The sequence below is a fragment of the Podarcis tiliguerta genome (genome assembly GCF_965153285.1).
Source record: "Podarcis tiliguerta genome assembly, chromosome: 9".
Taxonomy (NCBI): domain Eukaryota; kingdom Metazoa; phylum Chordata; class Lepidosauria; order Squamata; family Lacertidae; genus Podarcis; species Podarcis tiliguerta.
In genome coordinates, this window is record NC_139542.1 from 7,993,892 (window position 1) to 8,012,229 (window position 18,338).

Genomic DNA, 18,338 nt, shown 5'->3' on the forward strand with positions numbered 1-18,338 from the left:
ACAAGGCATTTCAAATGCTCCTGTGTCCATGGCATAGCTCTTAAAGGTAGGAGGTGTTGCAATCATCTCTGGAAACCATAAAAAGTCAATCTCTTTGCACTCTGTTCTTTCATTTAAGGAGTAGTTTACATGTTCTTTCTGCAGTCACTCACACCCACACATCATGACATTTTCCTCCCACTTCATTTTCTTGTCCTCTCTGGCCTTGCACTAGCTTTTGGGATATGTCTCCTGGGTAAGTACCCATTTGCAAAAAATAATTTACCCCCCCCCCCATGCACATGTAGGCAGTGTATTTATTGATACTGAATCTTTATTGCTTCAAGGCATGGACTCTCACAATTCAATACATCTAGAAATACAAAATACAGATAAATTTAACATATTGCAACAAATATATTGCAACAAACATATTGCAACAAACAACACACATAAAAACCTGAGTTCCACTTTGGCACAACAGAGACACTTACCTTCTTTATAAATTAGTCTGCAGGTACTGCAGACATCATGGAGCAAAAACACATCCTACTAAGCTTTCTTTTATGTCTTGGCCTTTCGGCTCAGATCAACTGTAACAACCAAGCAAAGGCTACAGTTTCCAGAGTTCCCTGTAAAGAGGGATTGATTGTTAAACCACTCTGGGAATTGTATTTCTCTGAGAGGAATGGGGTATCCTAACAACTCTCGGCACCCTTAACAAATTGCCTCTCCCAGGATTGTATGGGGTAAGCCACGACTACTTAATGTGGTATAATGCTGCTTTAAGAGAGCCAGTGTGGTGTAGTGGTTAAGAGACTCCTTCGGGTAGTGATAAAGCAGGATATCAAATCCAAACTCCTCCTCTTCTTTTTTAAATGTATTATGTGAATGTGGTCTATGTGTGATTCTGTAAATCTGTGTGTGAGAGAGATTGTGTGTCCCTATTTGTGTTTTAATGCGGTGTCATCACGTTCCAGTGTGGTGAAGTGGTTAAGAGCAGTAGTCTCCTAATCTGGGGAACCGGGTTCGCGTCTCCACTCTTCCACATGCAGCTGCTGAGTGACCTTGGGCCAGTCACACTTCCTTGAAGTCTCTCAGCCCCACTCACCTCACAGAGTGTTTGTTGTGGGGGAGGAAGGGAAAGGAGAATGTTAGCCGCTTTGAGACTCCTTAAAGGGAGTGAAAGGCAGGATATCAAATCCAAACTCTTCTTCTTCTTCTTCCTGTCTGATGCCTGTTTGACGCCACTCAGTTTTAGGGCAGGCCCCACCTCCTTATGGAATGCATCCGTGGCCAACTTTCAACTAGGGTATTGCAGCCCTCTGCCTGCAAAAGGCTCCTCACCCCTGATGTAGACACTGTTGTGTTAGGATTTCCTCTCTTCAGGATGATGATTGGTTTGGTCCATCTGCCCTGTTTTTTGATGTTTGGCTGCCAGTGAAGCAATTTACCCATCCAACCCTGTGGGCCATGATTAAGGTTACATACATTCTTTCATTCCGTCAGAAGGGACCAGATGTTGTTTGATCTTCCAAGGCTGGGTTGGCAATTCTCTCTGAACACTCATTTCCTACAGGGTTGAGCAGGAAGACCAGATGTGTGATTCAATCTAATCAGCAACGAGATTTCTTTGTCATCACAGTATATTTGAGCAGCATTTGGGGCCATAGCTGACAGAATGGGAGAAATAAATTGGATTTATAGTCAGCATTGGACATGTACAGGAGGAAGCACCTACAACGCCTTTAATAGCAAACACACATATGAATTGAGTCACCCTCCCAAAGAGAACTCAGACCACCCTAACCTTGGGCCCATAAGCATTAAGAGATATGAAGCCATCTGAGGAAAATAAAGACATGTACTCCATTCAGCTTTTTCAATGAAAATTTATTAATGGGCTTTGTTGGTACCCTCAAGTATTTGGGTGGCTTTAAAAGAGGATTAGACAAATTCATGCAGGGTAAGGGTATCATTGTGACTGCTAGCCTCAATGGCTATGTTCTGCTTCTACTCTGCCTTTGAATATCAGTTGCTAGGAATTGCGAGTTGTGAGAGTGCTGTTGCACTCAGATCTGGCATGTTGACTTCCCATAGGCATTTGGATGTCTACTGTGAGAACAGGTTGCTAGACCAGACGGACCTTTGGCTAGATCTAGCTGGTCTTTTCTTGTGTTTTTATATGAACATAATAAGACCACAGTTTATGGTTTGGGAACCCATGGTCTACTCCACACTGTAGGGTTTTTGCATTGGTAAGGGAATTTAATAACTTCATTAGTAGGCATCCTGAGGCATTTTTGGGTTTAAGGCACTCTTGAGTCACCTTCCATAGCCTCAAGTGCCTTTTAGTCCTGCATGCATATCATGGTGAACACTGGACAGTGGACCTTGAGTGTTCATGTTGGGTTCATGTACCCATACTCACTTAGAAAGGAGGGAGTATTTTCTCCCAATCCTTGGTGGGGGAGCCACTGGCTGTGTCTTTTTACCTGCCCAGTGAAGGGTGCTACCTCTCCTACTTCCGCTTTTTTGAGATGCACTGAATATGATCCTTGTCACACAATGCAATGGTGCACGAGGGGAGAACTGACCTGCTTGTTATGCTGTGTTATTTATTTCACTGCAGAATCTCCCATTCTTGGGATCCTAGGAGAAAATGCATCTAAGCCATGCACTATTCATTGAGCACCTATTAACTTGATACAGTTATTCAGAGAGTCAGACCTTTGTGGAACATCAAGAAATAAAGACTGCCAGCCTGGTGTGCTAAAAGCATTCTCTTTAAAACACTGTAATGGACAAACACCCCAGCAATTTTCAGGCAAGCTTCTCCTGCCCATAAATCTAAATACTTTATATGAAAAGCCATTCTGTTGTAACTTTTAGTATTTCATCGGAATGAAAAATGTATTAGAGCTTCCCCGAAGTCAACCAATACATTTTTCAGTCTAGAGGCACATCAGTTCCGCTCCAGCCGTGGACAAGAGAAAGCAACGGCGAACGAGGAGCTGGACACTTCATAAAGCTCATTGCAGGCTATTCATTCCACATGATCCGAGTTCAGCTTTGAACTCATTTATGATGGATGACATGAGATCCCTTTCAAGAAGCTTGACTACAGTTTTGGCGAGAGGCAGGTATGATATCAGGCGGGGCCAAGGAAGTTGGACAACAGCAGGAAACCTGCCGCATCATCTTACTCATTAATTAATTAATGTGCCTGCAATGTTTAGTCAATTAATTGGTTAGATCGAGCAATTAAAAACATTTCAATGAAATACAAAAATGCTGATTTAATGAGCATTAGATTTGAAGGGTGTATCTCTCTCTCTGTGTGTGTCTAACCATAATTTTTAAACACAAGTATGTACAAAATTCATGGAGAGAGAATGTCATCATAGATGAGGTGCTCCCACAGTGGTGCAGTAAAGTCAGGGGTCACTAGTGTTTGGGGTCCATTGGACACATTTGGAATTTTTGCTATTGGAGCCAGTGACATTATGGCTGCCATGTGGGAAAGGCCACAGTAAAAAGAGGCACTGGCTGTATGTAGGGGTAAATATTTGAAGATGTTGCTGCTTTCCATCTATAAGGGGGTCTGTGAATGCTCTTATGCTCTTCTGTCCTCCTAAGCCAGCCCCTGCCAGTCATCCTGACACAGGTACAGGCAGACTTAAGCTGATATGAAGCCGTTGAGTTGCTTTCCCCCCCATTTTGAGTCATTGTGCACAGCAGGCTGGCATCCACAAAGTAGCTCTGTCATTTTGCTTGCTTCTGTATAATTAAGCTGATTGGAAGTAAAGTTGTCAGCCTACAACTCATTGTACTGTGAAGCTTCTTGACTTGTAAATTTGCTCTTGCAACACAGTCTGTTTGTAGGTGTGGTGAAGGAGAAATCAGTTAATTGCATTCTACCCCATTGCTGCAGAGCTGAATTTTCATCAACGGTAAGTTTTGGGGATGATCGTTGGTTGTTGTTGCTGCTGCTTTTATTTTATTTCTTGCTGTCTTTATTCAGTTGCTTATTTCTCTGTTTCACAGTTCTGCAGCCATTTCTTCCCACCAAACAGGGGAGACCACCCCCCTCCCAAATTCCCCTCCCACAGCTCCATTTCCCAGAGTGGTTTAACAATTCCTCCTTCCCCACAGGGAATTCTCAGAAATCTAGCCCTTATTAGGTTATAGGGGATCCCCTAACAACTTCCAGCACATTAAACAAATTACAGTTCTCATAATTCTTTGGGAGAGGGACGTATGAAAATTTAAAGTGGCTCCATAGTACTTCACATGTGTGTTGTAAATCTTGGTGTTTGCTTGTTTGAAATGATATTCTTTGTAGGTAACCCATTTCTCATAGACTCACAGACTGCACCTTTCTTTTTATGCATTCTTCGAGACAGGTGCGAAAGGCAAATAAGCAGGGAAAGCACTGAGTAGAAGAGGTGAGAGGGGGGAAAAATAGCAGGTGTCAAGTTAGTCGATTCTCCCAAATGGTTTTTAACACACTTTAGCAACAGTAACACCATGAGCAGTGAATGTGAGGAGTTGAGGGCCATTGAACACTTTTAATTTCCCCAGTGCATTCTAATTACGACAGCATCTGTTCTAAACGACTTTCTACATATCAAGAGTGAAGCACAGGTAATTAGCAGACCTTGTTCCTCGCCATCAGTGCGGTGGCCTCTCATATTTTTTTCTTTGATATGGGTGGACAATCTGGAGAACACCATGAAGCCAGAATCTTTGCAGTCCAAATGAAGAAAAGGGTCCCTTGAGCAGAAGGGGATAATCATTGGGCCTGACTGCCTCTCATGCTGTCAGCTTTCGGCTAATGCATTGCGAATGATCCACCCATTATGTCCGAATGTGGCAGAAAATCATCCAGAGGCATCTTATATTATGAAATGCATGGGCTACAGGTCTATACAAAAGAATCAACAAAGGACCAAGGAGTAAAGGTATTAAATGAACCTCATTGTGTGTGTGTGTGTGTGTGTGTGTGTGTACACACACAACTGGACAACTGGACTTCTCTGCGACCCTTCCCCTCTGCAGGGAGGTGGGACCAATTCGGATGGTCCGCCCCCGCCACTTAATGGATCCAAATGGTTTCCAGAGAGTGGTAGGGGATGCTTTAGCCCATGTTGATGGCCTTTCAGCTGATTCCCTGGTGGCCCGCTGGAATGCGGAGTTAACCAGGGCTATCGACTGTCTGGCTCCGAAGCGCCCTCTCCGATTGCATGGAGCCCGAACAGCCCCGTGGTTTTCTTCGGAGCTGAGGGCGATGAAACAATCGTTGAGACGGTTAGAGCGTCGGTGGCAGAAAACTCACTCCGAATCTGACCGGACACAGGTTAGAGCTCAACGTCGAGCCTACCAAGTGGCGATAGCGACGGCGAAGAAGACTTTCTTCACTGCCTCTATTGCATCTGCAGAAAATAGTAGCAGGAGACTCTTTCAGGTGGTTCGCAATTTAACGGAACCACCTTTACCACCGGGGCCTTGTAAAGACCCCAAGATCTCCTGCAACGACTTTGCAAAGTTTTTTGCAGATAAAATCACTCATATTCGGAAGGAGCTAGACACCACCGTGGGAGCAGGGCCGGGGCGGGAGAGTGCTAGAGCTCTGTCTGGTCAAGTTGCATGGAATCAATTTCAATCCGTTACCCCCGAGGATGTGGACAGGCTGCTTGGACGCGTGAAACCAACCACCTGTATCCTTGATCCTTGCCCATCCTGGCTAATAAAAGCAAGCCGGGAAGGGCTGGGCGATGGGCTCTGCGGGGTGGTGAATGCTTCCCTCTGTGAGGGAACATTCCCAGATCCGCTGAAAGAGGCGGTCATTAAACCGCTTCTTAAAAAACCATCTTTAGACCCGGCCAGTATGGCCAACTATCGCCCAGTCTCAAATCTTCCATTCTTGGGCAAGGTGATTGAGCGCGTGGTTGCTGAACAACTCCAGGCACGCCTGGAGGATGCGGACCATTTGGATCCCTTCCAATCGGGATTCAGGCCTCACCATGGGACTGAAACTGCCTTGGTCGCGCTGGTTGATGATCTCCGGCGAGCTAGGGACAAAGGTGAGAGTTGTTTCCTGGTTCTGCTGGATCTCTCAGCGGCCTTTGATACAATCGACCATAACATCCTTCTGGACCGTCTAGAGGGGCTGGGAGCTGGGGGCACTGTTATACAGTGGTTTCGCTCCTTCCTCCTGGGCCGTGTTCAGAAAGTGGTGGTGGGGGATGAGTGTTCAGACCCCTGGGCCCTCACTTGTGGGGTGCCTCAGGGTTCCGTCCTCTCCCCCATGCTTTTTAACATCTATATGAAGCCGCTGGGAGAGATCATCAGGGGGTTTGGACTGGGTGTCCATCAATATGCAGATGATACCCAGCTCTACCTCTCTTTCAAATCAGAACCAGTGAAGGCGGTGAAGGTCCTGTGTGAGTGCCTGGAGGCGGTTGGAGGATGGATGGCGGCTAATGGATTGAGGTTGAATCCTGACAAGACAGAAGTACTGTTTTTGGGGGACAGGAGGCGGGCTGGTGTGGAGGACTCCCTGGTCCTGAATAGGGTAACTGTGCCCCTGAAGGACCAGGTGCGCAGCCTGGGAGTCATTTTGGACTCACAGCTGTCCATGGAGGCACAGGTCAATTCTGTATCCAGGGCAGCTGTCTACCAACTCCACCTGGTACGCAGGCTGAGACCCTACCTGCCCGCGGACTGTCTCGCCAGAGTGGTGCATGCTCTGGTTATCTCCCGCTTGGACTACTGCAATGCGCTCTACGTGGGGCTACCTTTGAAGGTGACTCGGAAACTACAACTAATCCAGAATGCGGCAGCTAGACTGGTGACTGGGGGCGGCCGCTGAGACCACATAACACCGGTCTTGAAAGACCTACATTGGCTCCCAGTACGTTTCCGAGCACAATTCAAAGTGTTGGTCTTGACCTTTAAAGCCCTAAACGGCCTCGGCCCAGTATACCTGAAGGAGCGTCTCCACCCCCATCGTTCTGCCCGGACACTGAGGTCCAGCTCCGAGGGCCTCCTGGCGGTTCCCTCATTGCGAGAAGTAAAGCTACAGGGAACCAGGCAGAGGGCCTTCTCGGTAGTGGCGCCCGCCCTGTGGAACGCCCTCCCAGCAGATGTCAAAGCGATAAATAACTACCTGACATTCAGAAGACATCTTAAGGCAGCCCTGTTCAGGGAAGTTTTTAATCTGTGATATTTTATTGTATTTTTTGTTTCTATGGAAGCCGCCCAGAGTGGCTGGGGAAACCCAGCCAGATGGGCGGGGTACAAATAATAAATTATTATTATTATTATTATTATTATTATTACACGCACAGTGGTACCTTGGTTCTCGAACTTAATCCATTCCGGGAGTCTGTTTGACTCCGGAACCTAATTGAAAAACAAGGCGCAGCTTCCGATTGGCTGCAGGAGCTTCCTGCACTCAAGTGGAAGCCACGGAAGCCGCATCAGATTTCAGCTTCCGAAAAATGTTCGCAAACCAGAACACTCACTTCCGGGTTTTGTGGCGTTCAGGAGCCAATTTGTTTGGGAGCCAAGCCATTTGAGTACCAAGGTACCACTGTGTGTGTGTGTGTGTGTGTGTGTGTGTGTGAGAGAGAGAGAGAGAGAGAGAGAAACGGGAGGATTTTAAAGCTTTACAAAAAAATACATTTATGAGCTTTGCAATATAGAATGCAACTAAAGAATTTTACTTGACTTCACAACACTTAAAAATAGACACAATGCATAATATCATGTGAATGCATTTTAAGATATTTAGCTGTGCTAATTGGGTGTACATATCTGTCAAGTGCTGATTGTACCACAGAAATGAAATGCATAGGTATGGTTGAGCTAAACCTCAATATGCTGAAGAAGATGAGATGTGCTTCAGGAAACATACCAAGTGCATTTTGACTTATAAAGTCTTCTTTGTAAATGGGCATCTCCTTCTGTGTGGGCTAAAAGGGTAACTATGGCAAGGAACCATGGTAGCTATCTTCTTCCTCCATGGTCAGGGACAATAATGCTTCTGAATATCAGGTGCTGGAAACTGCAGAAGGAAAAGTACTCTTCTGCAAGCCATGCATTATCCTCAGCCGCTACAGAGGTGTGTCCCCTGTATGACTTCCAAAGACTCAGGATGTGAACCATGCAATTAGTCATGCCCACCCCCCTTTTCAAAGGGAGAGCATGGGTATATGTCAATCGTTGGATCAATGTCTCTTACCTACCGTGCTTCACCTGCCTGTAACCTCTAACCCCATGCTGGGAACTGTTCTGAATCTATCAATACAGCTTTTAAAGCTTCAAGTCATGGTGATGGGTCAAGCTTTGAGTCTGAGGAGGAGACCCAGGACAGGTGGGGCTAATGTTTAATTAGGGTTCTTTTTAGCCCCAATTAAATATATAGTTGGGAGGGCAGAGGAAATGGATACAGTGTCCTCTCTACCCCTCTCATGAGGAAGAACAGAAGGGTACATTCCTGCTGGGGTCAGCTTCTCCTGCTCATTTCTTGCATGAAACAGCCTGGTGGAGAAGACTTCTGCAGTCTTCCCACCTGACACTTTACCCCTCAACAGTCCTAGATCATTCAGGATGGCCAATCTGGGGCTGTTTTGACCCAATCTGTCCCAAGGCCAGATTCCCACAAAGTCAATTTGGAATTTGGTCAAATGTAGTACTCAGCCCTAGCAAAGTCTATATATTTGCATATTTGGAAGAAATCATTTGCAGCTGGTCATGGAGAGGGGCAAAAATGTTTGCAGAGCAGAAAAGCTTCACCCTTGGCATCCTGCCCCCTAGCCATCAACAAGGTCATTAAGGACAGGTCTACCCAAAGCTAGTTGCCATGATTACCGTAAAGGACCTATCTGTTCAGATGGTGTACAGGAAACAGTCTTGCCTTCTTGTAGGCTTGTAGACTTCACAGAAGTGAAAGGTTGACTTAGCCACTCTAGGAAACAGGATGTAGAGTCTGATGAGCCTTGGATCTGATCCAACAAACTCTTATTGTGTTTATTAAATAATAACAATAACAATAACATTTATACCCCGCCCATCTGGCTGGGTTACCCCAGCCACACTGGGCGGCTTCCAACAGAATATTAAAATACAATAGTCTGTTAAACATTAAAAGCTTCCCTAAACAGGGCTGCCTTCAGATGTCTTTAGATGGTTAATTTATATACCATTTCATATTTCATATTTTGACCGAAATTTCACATGTCCCAGCAATAAGGCATTGATACAGGAAATGCAATGCATATTTCACATTCAAAACCGAACTGGAATCACACATTGAAGGTAAAGCTACTGAAGCAAGTGGGATATTTATTGGTCCTAAATCAAGACCAATTAGATTGAATCTGCCAACTTGCTGTCATTTGGGATTATGCAAACAAGCATGAACTGAACGTAGTTTGGGCTGCTCCACCCTTAGGTGGCGCTAGGAGGCTCTGTGCAACTTGCAACTTGACCCACCAGATGTTAATAACCTCCGGTGTTGTAGGCATTCAGAGGACATCCCTCCCATGTCTACAGGGCTCGTGGGGGAATTTCTCTGTCTTTGAGACCATGGTGCCCTTTCTCACTGCTAAAATAAGGTGGCGTGTAATTCCGTCCTTTAGTAGTTAACCCAAGAAGCAGCGATTTACTGTCACTTTAGATCCATCAGAAGCTGATCAGCCATGAATGGATTTTGGTGGTTAGCTAGAGGCACTTCTGTATTGCCAACACAGAATATATGGGTAATGCACACAGCACACTAGTAAATTTCATATATATATATATTTATTCAAAGGGATGACCTATTTGATGTTTGTTTAGGAGTTTGTGGAAGAAGCACCCCAGGTTCTGGAGAACCCCAAATCTCTCTGGAAGAGAGATGGTGTTAAGAAGAAATGAAACCTCCTTTAATGCAGATTTGTTTTCCATTACCATTATCCCTACCCCCTCAAATAGTTGAAATCACATTGAGACTCACATATGAGAAATGAGTGCCCTCCTATGGGAAGTGTGAAGAAGATCTGAAGAAGGACAACAATATTCTGAAATGGCATATACCTTTCTACCTCTCAGAAGTTAACAATTTAAATGGGGAAATGTCAGATGTTGTGAACAACCCTGTGATCTTCAGTTGAAGGGTAGTACAGTGGTACCTCGGTTAATGAACTTAATCCGTTCCGGAAGTCCATTCTGAAACCGAAACCATTCTTAAACCGAGGTGCACTTTCCCTAATGAGGCCTCCTGCTGCCAGTGCCCTTCAACCGTTCAGATTCCATTCTTAGACCGAGGTAAAGTTCACAAACCGGGACACTACTTACGGTTTTGGAGAGTTCATAAACCGAATAGTTCGTAAATAGGGCTGTTCTTAAACCAAGGTATCACTGTATATAAATTTAATAAATAGAATAAACATTAATTAGATGCATGTGTGTGCAAGGAAGAGTGATGCTCAGGGGCTGCAAATCACATATAGAGAGGTAGCAAAAATATGGAGCAGAGAGGTTATGAAAGAAGCAGGCAGGCAAGCCACCAAACCCGCAAGCAAGTTGGCTACAAGCCTGCTTAGTGGCAGAGAGCTAACCTGTTGGACTCATACAAGAAGATGTTCTACACAGATTGAGAGAGGGTGCAGTGGCTCACAGAACTTTTTCACAGGCAAAGAAAAAGGGGGGGGGGAGGGTTGGCTTTCTGAGAATCATGTGCTTTCAAGAACCAGGATTCTAGTTGGTGATGTCCATGCTGCAGCTTGAGCTACTTTCAATGGGCAGAGGCTCTTACAGCAAGCAATCCTGGCTGCACACATGGGATTGGGTGGCTGGTCATCATGGACCTTGGCTGGAGATCTGCTATGCATGACAGTGAAAGGAAACTCTACATCTTTGTCAAAAGTGACATCTGTACCAGGAACCTGTATTGTCATTTTTGCAGTTCTTGATGTACATTTTCTGTTTCCAACTGATCACAAAATGGGAGGGGTAGATCGTGTATTTGTGTGTGTAACAGAGACCACGTGTTTTCAATCCAGAAACTTCCAACTTTGGTCCTCAGCATGTAGTGTAGTGACATCCACCATCTAGTCCAACATCCTGTTCCCAATAATGGTCAACAAGATGGCTATGGAAAGCCCACAAGGAGGGCATGAGTGCAATAGCACCCTCCTAGTACCCAGCTAGTGGTACTCTGAGGCATCCTGCATCTGACAGTGCAGGCAGAAGAGAGCTACAGTGGTACCTCGGGTTAAGAACTTAATTCGTTCTGGAGGTCCATTCTTAACCTGAAACTGTTCTTAACCTGAAGCACCACTTTAGCTTATGGGGCCTCCCGCTGCCGCCGTGCCGCTGCTGCGCGATTTCTGTTCTCATTCTGAAGCAAAGTTCTTAACCTCAAGCACTATTTCTGGGTTAACGGAGTCTGTAACCTGAAGCGTCTGTAACCTGAAGAGTCTGTAACCCGAGGTATTGTGGTTTGGACACAATGATAGCCTTACGCTCTGTGAATTTGTCCAAGGGGTGGCCATCACAACATCTGGTGGGAATGAATTCCATATTTTAACTATGTGCTGTGTGAAGTTGTACTTTCTTTGGTGCATCCTGACTTCAATGAAGGACTCTACCCATGGACCTCAGGGACCCATAGCAAAGTCTTAGGTTCAGGAGTGGCCCACCCACTCACCATTTACCACCTGATGTGAAATGGGAATGTGTCGCCTCCTGCCATGCCCACCGTGCCCCACTCCCCACTCCTGCTGTCTCTGGAACATGCCCCCACTTACTGAACTCAGCAAGAGAAGGGGCATTCTGCAAGGCATTCATGCTCACCTTGTTCCCCCCCCCCCGATGGGAAGTCATGTGAGCAGGCATGCCTGAACACCTTTTATCCCCTGAGGCAAGTGCCCAGTGGTGTAGTGGGGGGCACAGGGGTGGTTGCCCTGGGCACAAAATTAAGGGTGCCAAATTTCAAAACCCAGTGCTACCTCATACAGCTGCATGCTTCCTTCACTGGGCTCTGTTGAAAATGGCTTCTCCATGTGAACCAGGAAGTGACCTCTCCAATGGATTGACTCTTCTTTTCTTATCTCTGCAAGCTCCTGGGTGATGCTGATGCCGTTAGGCCATTGAATGCTCATGTGTATTCCGTTTGTTTCCCTCCCTCCCACCGCACCTCCTCTGTGTGGCCCTGGGTGCTGGCAACCCATGCTATACCACTGCAGGTGCTTCTCCCTGCCTCATCTTTGGATTGGCTCTGGTTAAATTCCAGGGCAACACATCTTTGTGTCTGTGTGTGCAAGTGTGTAGGGAGAGTCTAAACCAGCTGCTCATTGGTATGATTTGTGCAACTAAGGCCAAGAATGAATTGTTTTCCTCATTGCTGGAAAAAGCAGGCGCTGCACTTTGGTGGCCACTGAGAATGATGTATGGTAGGAGAGGAAACAAAAGTGTGGATCCCTTAGCCTTAGGTGCTTGCGAAAGACAAACAGCCAGAGACACCAGAAGATGCGGAGAGTTTGTCAGTAGGAGGCAATTCAAAGGTTTGAGGTGGAGCAGTTAAAAGAGATGAGAAAGACGGGAGTTCCTTTGACACAAGCTTGTATCAGGAAATGTCGTGGCGAGGCAGCCTAAGGGGGCAGGACATTGTTTCAAAACAACCAAAGCATAAATATTGTTTAAAATGCTTGAAGTAAAGGACTTAAAAAGATTAAAATCCAGAGAATTCCAACACAAAGAGTCCCCAAAGACTGATGCTGACAATTACCAGACTTGTTAGCTACTTGTTACACAAAAAAGGTATCCAAGTGACATTTTTAAGAGCATAAGCACAATTTAAAAAAAATGTAATAAAAACATGTAATTTGTTTTTTAAAAAAGAATCTACAACATCAACAAAAAAAACTTCAGGTGCACAGTTTAAAAGAAACTACAGAATCGTGGTCCATCGAAAACCTGGAGAAAGATGTATGTTTCAACATGGCATCAAAAGGACGCCGCTGAGAAGGTACCAGATGGACCTCACTGGGAACAGCATTCCGCAGCAGGGGAGCCACAACCGAAAAGGCCCTCTTTGTCATCCTCCTTCAAGCCTCCCTCTTGAGTGGGTGTCAGGTTAGCTTTTTAAATCATGGCTTTTATTTCCCATTGATCCCAAATGGAGGGGAAATAAGTGTGCCAACTACAAGACACCCCCCCCCCCAAAAAAGGCATGCAAGAGGTGTGCCTTTGATAAAAAGGAACCAAAGTCACTTCTGAGAGTCAGTGTGGTGTAGTGGTTAAGAGCGGTAGACTCGTAATCTGGGGAACCGAGTTCGATTCCCCGCTCCTCCACATGCAGCTGCTGGGTGAACTTGGGATAGTCACACTTCTCTGAAGTCTCTCAGCCCCACTCACCTCACAGAGTGTTTGTTGTGGGGGAGGAAGGGAAAGGAGAATGTTAGCCACTTTGAGACTCCTTTGGGTAGTGATAAAGCGGGATATCAAATCCAAACTCCTCCTCCTCCTCCTCCTCCCCTTCTTCTTCTTCTTCTTCTTCTTCTTCCCCTGTACACCAACAAAATGCCTTCTTTTTACCCTTTACAAATCAGAGCAGCAAAAGTCAAAGGAGGACAGAGGGAAAGCTGCAGGGGATTCTGTGACTGCAAGAAACAGGGCTTTGTGGTAGACCTGCAGATCTGTGTCCAGTTGTGGGCACCACAAGGATATTGACAAGGTGGAAGGTTTTCAGAGGGAGGTGACCAAGACTATCAAAGGTCTGGAAATGAAGCCTTATGAAGAACAGTTGAGGGAGTTGGGTATGTTTAGCCTGGAGAAGAGAAGACTGAGAGGTGACATGATAGCCATCTTCACATATTTAAAGGGCCGTCACATGGAAGCCATCTTGTTTTCTGCTGCTTCGGAAGTTAGGACTTCAAGCAAAGGATTCTCTGCCATCATTCTATGTGCCCCTTCTCAGCCTGTGGAGGAGAAGACCCACACCACCCTATGGTCCCTGAGATGCCATTCAAAGGAGCAAGGATTTCACATTCAGTCTATATTTTTGTTTTCATAAGCCTGAGCATATTAAAAATAATAAAAAATGTTTATCAGGACACAAGTGAGTAAAGAAATAAATAAAAGTAAGGTTTTCATCCTTTCACCTTGACAGTGAGAATTTCTTTTAAAAATGCAGTGTAGCATCAAGGTTTCTGCCTTCATGAAACAAACATTGGGGGATTGACCTTTGAATCTTTTAAAGAAAATAACAAAAACAAACAAACCCAAGCTTGCGTTTCCAGCTTACACCAAGTTCTGATTGTTTTTCCTCCCCCTCCTGCTGAAATCAGAGGAACTTTGTGGTTGAAGGGGGTGGGTGAGAGAGATATAATGCTGGAAGGGATTTCAAAAGAAAATGGCAAAGCCTGCAAATTCCCATCGCTGCAATTTCTCCTGAAATTGGCCAATAAAGAGAAAATAGAGATATCATACTGAAAGATTAATGTCATCCTCCACTGGTCTACATGGAGACAGTTGCTTAGGCAAATCTCGCTTTTTCTAAAAATAAAAAATAAAAATAAAAAGATCTGCTCAGGAATTTAAAAGGACCTAAATACCCACTTTATTTGAAATGTTTATGAAGTTATTGTGCATATCAAAAGGCAGGAAGCACACAGAATTTCCCGAGTTGGGGTATCAATGGGGCAAGTTTCCGCCATTCCATGAGAACAGCCATTCCGGCAGACTAAGTGGGAGAGATGGAAAACAGGGCTCATTCCACCAGCTCTGCCAAAAAACCCAGCTCAGTCAGACTGCTCGTTGTAAGAACTACCATATAACTTTAATATTTGTTGACTGACTTTTTTCCTCTTCCCTAGCCATCCCTGTTTCCTTTTGTGTTGTTGCATATTTTTAGAATGCTAGGCTGTGGGCAGGCAGGACTTCTCCATTGCTGAAGATGAAACAGTCCAAATTCCTCCCTGACCTTTCTTCCTTTTTCTTTTTCTTTTTAATGAAGGCCAACTTACGCTAGAATAAAGAGATAAAACATGCTATACTTAGATTTTATGGGTGGGGAGGAGAGAGGATGAGAGGAAATGACATTGACTTGGATCTGAAGATAAATTCATTTCAAGCAGTTTGCAGAAGGAAAGTTTCCCCACCTAGGGGATGCCATTGTGTGTGTGGGGGGGGTGGCTGTCACATGACTTCACAACAGCTGATTCACTGCTGCTTACAAGAAAGGGAAGGAGGAGGGTCAAGGAGGACAGACAGCCCAGGAGCACAAGGTAGCATGGCTCGAACCTCACCATTGCCTCCCCTTCCCTCTCTCTATCTCTTAATAAAGGTAAAGGTAAAGGGACCCCTGACCATTAGGTCCAGTCCTGGCTAACTCTGGGGTTGCGACGCTCATCTCACTTTATTGGCCAAGGGAACAGGTGTACAGCTTCCAGGTCATGTGGCCAGCATGACTAAGCCACTTCTGGTGAACCAGAGCAGCGCACAAAAACGCCATTTAGCTTCCCGCCGGAGCAGTACCTATTTATCTACTTGCACTTTGATGTGCTTTCAAACTGCTAGGTTGGCAGGAGCAGGGACCGAGCAACGGGAGCTCACCCCGTCATGGGGATTCAAACCGCCGACCTTCTGATCGGCAAGTCCTAGGCTCTGTGGTTTAACCCACAACGCCACCGGCGTCCCTCTATCTCTTAATAAGCAGCAGCAATTCAGCTGTCAGGAGGACAGAGGCTTCCTGCAGACCCACCATGCTGTCTGCAACTGAATTTACCTGCCACAGCCCCACCTGCACCCTCTTTAAAAAATTCCTTATATGTAGGTCATGGATAGCTCAGTTGTTTAGAGCATGGTGCGGATAATTCCAAGGTTGCAGGTTCGATCCTTGTACAGTGGTACCTCAGGTTAAGAACTTAATTCATTCTGGAGGTCCGTTCTTAACCTGAAACTGTTCTTAACCTGAGGTACCACCTTAGCTAGTGGGGCCTCCTGCTGACACCGCACCACCAGCGCATGATTTCTGTTCTCATCCTGAAGCAAAGTTCTTAAACCGAGGTACTATTTCTGGGTTAGCGGAGTCTGTAACCTGAAGTGTATGTAACCCGAGGTACCACTGTATGAGACATCTGAACATGCCTGCATTGCAGTGGGTTGAATTAGATGATCCTCAGGGTCCCAATTCTATGATTCAATGAAACGTTAAGTGATTCTTCTGAATAATATGGGATGGGGTGGGAAGGTTACTTTGGCAGTGGGGGATAACCCACAATTATTGATCCTAAGGTATGCAAACTTTAGAAAGCTTTTGGACTGAAAGTTTCCTTCCATTTCTCCCCTGCTACAGCCCCCTCTGCCCTATCCCATATTGTCCAGGATGTTTCTCCCATCCTCTGTAGAGGATTTTTCCGGAGGGGGGCGGCGAGGCACTTGTGGTTGTACAGAGGATGAAGGGATGGGGAGCAAAATAATTCCTGCATTGCATGGGGTTGGCCTAGATGATCTTCATGATTCCCTCCAACTCTATGATTCTATGAAAGGCCATTAAGTTATCTTCTCTATTAACCCAATATGATTATTGGATTCCCTATCCTGTAATATGATGCTGATAGAGTTTTTACAACAACAAAATACCTAGTATAGATTGTGTGTGTGTGTGTGTGTGTGTGTGTGTGTAAAAAATCAAGGTTAGACCAGGTAAATAAGCATCATTGGCAGGTGGGGATAAATGTATGATAGGTTTTTTTTAATAAAAAACCCCAACTTTCCAAGCAGACATTTCCCTCTGCGGGAATCATCGACCTTTCTTATTGCCATCACTAACACTAAAGCATTTGTTTGAGCTTCATGGGATAACGAACAGTAATCCAGCTCGCAATCCAATTGCACACGGGTTGTTGAGGCTAAGCCAGGAATGCCATGGGCAATTGTCTAAGGTTCTTCCCAGGTATATGAAATTTATTTGGCAAATCTCATTAGTAAGGATGTCTTCATAAGCCCTGGAGCTCAGGTGTTGGAAAACAATAGCTCACAAACATTATTTCTCTCCAGGTTTTTTGTGGGGTTGAAGGCAGCAGTAATGAGGGATGTGCTTGGCCAAACAGCCAGTTTTTAATTGCACTTACAATACTTACAATGCAATGCAACATATATAGATGAGAATTAGATGTTTATGCACCACTCTGGTTTCTTTTAATGGAAGATGGTTTGCACATATTTTAAATACACTATAGCAGCTGCCTTATAATGAGTCAGACCACTGGTCCATCTAGCTCAGTAGTGTCTACACTGATTGGCAGCAGCTCTAAGGATTTAATGAACAAGTCTCTTCCCCACCTTACCTGAAGATGCTGGAGATTGAACCTGGAACCTTCTGCCTGCAAGGCAGACACACTGCTACTGAGCCATGGCTCTCCCCTTTAAGTGATAGAGAACCTTTTCCTCCATTTCAACCCCAGCTAGCATGGCTAAGTTTCAGGGATGAACATCTGGAGGTCTGCAGGTTCCCTGCAGGCTATAAGGAGCTGTTTACTGAGGAGCAAACTGTATGTCAGTGTATACATAACAGGCACCACCAGACTGATCCCAATCCAAATTGCACTGATTCAGGTCAACACGGGATTTGAGGCAGCTCCAGATTTCCTTGGGTAGGATTGGGTCCACTCAGAACTATCAAGGCTGTCAAGTGGGGAGAGGGAGAGGAGAAGGTGTTCAGGCAATCTGTAGATGCCTCTTCCTTCCTTCCTCCCAACTGGATGTTTAATCAAGGTTGTAAGCCAGGCAACCGCCTTCTCCCATCTTGACCACATGTGTGAACCCTCCAATTGGTCCAGAACTGAGGTCTGGGTTGGGTGGGCCCCAGATTGTATGCTGGGGGCATGCCCTTCAGCTTGTTAGAAGTTCTGGATGTCAGATTCTCCAAAGTTCTTAAATTTAATAAATGTTTGGAGCCAGACATTGCATTTAACAAAGTGCTGAAACATAGGTGGGAGCAAAGCTAACATTTTGCACCTCCCATCAATCCTCAAGCTGACTTCCCAGAGGTGAGTAAGGAGGCACCTGGCTTTGAGGAGGTGCCCAGATTTGAGGTGGAAGTGTGAGGGCTCTGGCAGTGTCCTAGAGCCCTCTTTCTTCCTTCCCAAAGCTGGGAAAGCACTAATTAGGCTTGGGGAGGAAGGCTGGAGGATTCTAGGACCCTGCCAGAGCCTCACACCTCCCCCCCCCCAAGCCCACTGCCTCACTTATTGGGTTTTGAAACAGCACCACGTTGGCTCAGCACCCAGTGCATATGCACCACTCATACAACCCTAAATCCACCACTGAGACTGGTTTTCTGGAATAAGGAAGCCATGTGGCAG